Source organism: Typopeltis vanoorti, chromosome 17 (assembly GCF_054136105.1).
Source record: "Typopeltis vanoorti isolate ZY-2024b chromosome 17, IOZ_Tvanoo_1.0, whole genome shotgun sequence".
Classification (NCBI taxonomy): domain Eukaryota; kingdom Metazoa; phylum Arthropoda; class Arachnida; order Uropygi; family Thelyphonidae; genus Typopeltis; species Typopeltis vanoorti.
In genome coordinates this window covers 93,736,586-93,740,425 of record NC_143565.1, presented here as the reverse complement: position 1 = coordinate 93,740,425, position 3,840 = coordinate 93,736,586, and positions in this window count along the sequence as shown.

The window sequence follows — 3,840 nt, the reverse complement described above, 5'->3', positions numbered from 1 at the left end:
ATTGAATACAGCGCCACCTTAAATTAAAAATAATAAATTATTATTACTTTTAGGGATGGGGAAGATCTTGGGAATAGTTGGTTAGACTATGAATTATATATTTAGTTTAATCCTTTACCTGTAAGCAAACAAAGTTTGCGCCTGAAGTATCTTCAGGACTGGAGCAACTCGTGGCAAAGGTGGACTGACTTCTCATCACTTGCCTCAGTAGCGCATAATGCAAAGCATATTTCCTTACAGACTTCAATAATACTATGCATTATGAGAAGAGTCACTGACCCAGAGCGGTTTCGACTTTTATTGAGGTGGGAGCCAGACCCAGAGGTGATACCATGGTTGAAGCCATGCAGAAGTCATATTTTCACCTTATGGCAACTGGTATATGGAGGTTGGCAACCTCAGATTAGAAAGAGAGATCATACAGTCTTCACTTGGGAGGTTTACAAAACATGGAATTTTCTTGTTGCTCACGAACTCGGGTCAGGCAAAAGTTAAGTAGCATTATAAGGAAGGCAAAATCAAAGTATAAGAAAAAATTGTCTGAAAGGCTAAAGGAAATACCAAACGATTCTTTCGTTATGTGAAAAGAATTGGATGAGTAACTATGGAAGGAAAACCTTAACTTAAACTTTGCAAGGATATATCATCCAAATTCCGTTTCTGCTGTGGCGGGACTGATTGAGAAGAGAAGACGATGAATTGCAGATACTTAGAATATTGCAGAATCTCAAAACAAATACTACACGGAATTGGGTGGAATGTTAGTTCTAGCACAATTGGAAGAACGACGGTACATTGCGCCCTTCGATTGGAACAGGCCTAAGTTCGATTCTCGTCGCGACGGGAGGAATCTTTATCTGGACTATTTTCATTCGAAGCCGATCTCATACGGTGGTAGCAGGGTTTTTCATCCCGCATACAGACAAATAGGCCCTTCAGAACACACGCAATTTACAGACATAGAATACTAGTGGTGGTGGAGGTGGGCAGTAGATGGCGTTGATGGAGATGATTCGTAGTAGAGGTTCGGTGTAGTGGTTGAGACAGTTGTATCAGTTGAGAGAGTTGTAGGTGTCCTCCCTCGATGAGTCTTCGGACTCCTTGGAAGTGTCAGGAATAATAATAATAATTAGTTCGCTTTTTGCTAATGTCTATGACTAGGCTGTATAATTTAAGTCTGAGCTTTGTTGAAATTCTAAGGAAGTGCAAAAAAGGGCAAAGTAATTCCTTAGCATAAAAGAGGCTATAAGATAGCAGTAGCAAATTATACACTAATCATTCAGGAATTGTGATAAAAATATACTGGGAAATTTGTTCAAATAAAGAATACAGGAATGAGTGGATTGATGCTTTACGAGGGACGGCATAGATTTGTAAAGATTCGATCATGCCTTAGTAGTCTACTAACTTTTTATAATAGAATGACATCTGAGCTGGATAAAAGGAATGGCTACACGATGATACTGCTGGGCTTTGCAAATCCGTTTGACAGAAAACCACATAGAACTATGGTACGAATATGAATCTAGTGAAATGGATTCGAGGTTGGCTGATGGACATATACTAAAAAAGTAGTATATGGAAGGAAAGATTTAAAGGAATTATTTAGTTTTTTGCTGATGATGCAAAAATGGATAGGGTAATAGTTAATAAAGAAGATATGAAGAGCTTGAACTATACTTCATTCATTAATTCTGAATTATAATGAATTATAAATTCGATCCTTGTATATTCATTCATGATAAATTTTGCTTTATAAATGGAAAAATTAAATTTTGCTCATTTATGAGTTGGCAGAGGATAATGTTTCAAGAGCGAATGCCTGAAGTTTGAGCAGAGTAAAAAGAATGATAGCGATGAGTTGAAAGACGAAATGAGTGAAATTGCGAAGGGCGAGGTATGACTGAATGTAATAATTAAACGGTGAAAAATGAAGTGAACTATAAGTGATAATAAAAAGGGCAGCGCACTTGTTTGTAGTTATATGCAGAACAAAATGTGACTTTAAGTGGTTTAAGAAAAGCCTACCGAAAAAAAATGGAGGAGAGAAAGCAAAGTGTGAAAGAGGAAAGCTGAGAACAAAGATCGAATTTTGTATGATGATGATTCAAGGATAAGAGGAATGCTTGAAGAGATTGTGACCAAATTGTGTTTTCCTGGTGTCAAGATTATGGATATTAGTGATACTGTAAGTTTTCAGAGAGTGAATAGGAAAGAGAGCTTTATGTTGGCTGGGACAAATGATTAACTTGGTGACAACTGTAGTAGACAAGAATATATGAAAGAGTTGTTAGAACATGCAATAAATAGAAGTAAGAAAGTAAAAGTTGTACATCTGTTGCCAGAGTATCATACAGAAGGGCGAAGATGGATAGCTTTGAGAGCAAATGAATCAGTGCACAGATTGTGTGTGGGAATTGTGACGAATTTGGAGACAGTCTGATTGAAGGCAGCATTTATATATACGGAAGATGGTTTCCATTTGAATGAATTTGTGTCAGAAATCTTAAGAAATTGTTGTTCAGTCAGAGTTCGGAAGTGCAAAGTCAAGGCAACTAGAAAATGTTTTGGGCATTGACAGAAAACCACAAACCACATTGAGATAACCTCAACGTGGCCAAAGGTTACAGGCTAGGAAGAAAATGCAAACGATATAAAATTTTCAGAGTACACAAGAAATAGGATTAGAGAGAAGGATTTTACTAGTGATAGCAGATGAATTGGCACCCAAAAAAAAAGCAGAAGTGCATCAGGAGGAGAGGTAGTCAGAGGGCAATTTATTTGAAGCTATCTAATATGAGAAAGAGGCCAACAGGACGAAATACGTAATTCGTTGCTGCTATAATCAAGGGGTAAAAGGGAGAACGTAGGTGACAGGCACTCGCAAATTAGCATGATGAATACAGTTCGAGTAATTATTATGGGTGGTGGGGGTCATCAATTATGGGGAAATAGATTGCAAGGAGGAACAGTCACAGTCAGGAAAGAAAATGGAATTTATATAGCATCGGAGAGATAATTACCTAAGGCAGCATATAATGTAGGGGACACGATGTTTGAGACTGCAGGATCTGTCATAGCATCGGAGAACTAAACAGAATCTAGCTATGCTGCCTTCATTTGAAGAAAGTGATCATGTAGTCTTGAACTAAGAGATTGTCAGACATGCATCATTTTCTGTTAAGAGGGAATACATGTGGAATTACAAAGCAGATGAGTATGACAGGCTAAAAAATCACCTTTCAGCAGGGCCATAGCATAAGAATTTGGAGGGAAGGGATATAGTGGTGCATTGGAAGTGATCAAGGGATGTTTTAAAAAGCAGTATCAGAGTGTAGATCTGGAGAAAAGACAAATCAGGTAAAAGTTAGATGGTTGCGGAGCACCATTAAGCAAAAATTTTAGAAATGAAAAGTTATGGAAGTAATATATAGAAAAGGTAAGCAGCATGCCCAAGAGGAGTACAAGATACAGGCAAGAAGGCCAAATCTAATTGAGACAGCTTAGATTATTATAATTATTATTATTATGTAACACCTCCAGGGATTCCAAAGACTCATCGAGGGAAGGCACCTACTTTACAACTCTCTGTTTCCACCACTCCACCAACCACAACTACCTTCATCATCTACACCAACGCCATCTACCGCCGGCCACCACATCCCTAGTACTTTCACAGACAACCACAAACATCCATGCCCAGGGCGGGTTTCAAACCTGCAGCCTTTTGGCTGGAGAGCGGGTACGCTAACCACTCGGCCAACCAGGCCGACAAGAAGAAAAGAAGAAGAATATGAGGCTAGAAGAAATCCTGAATGGTTATAAAAATAGTTATGGAAG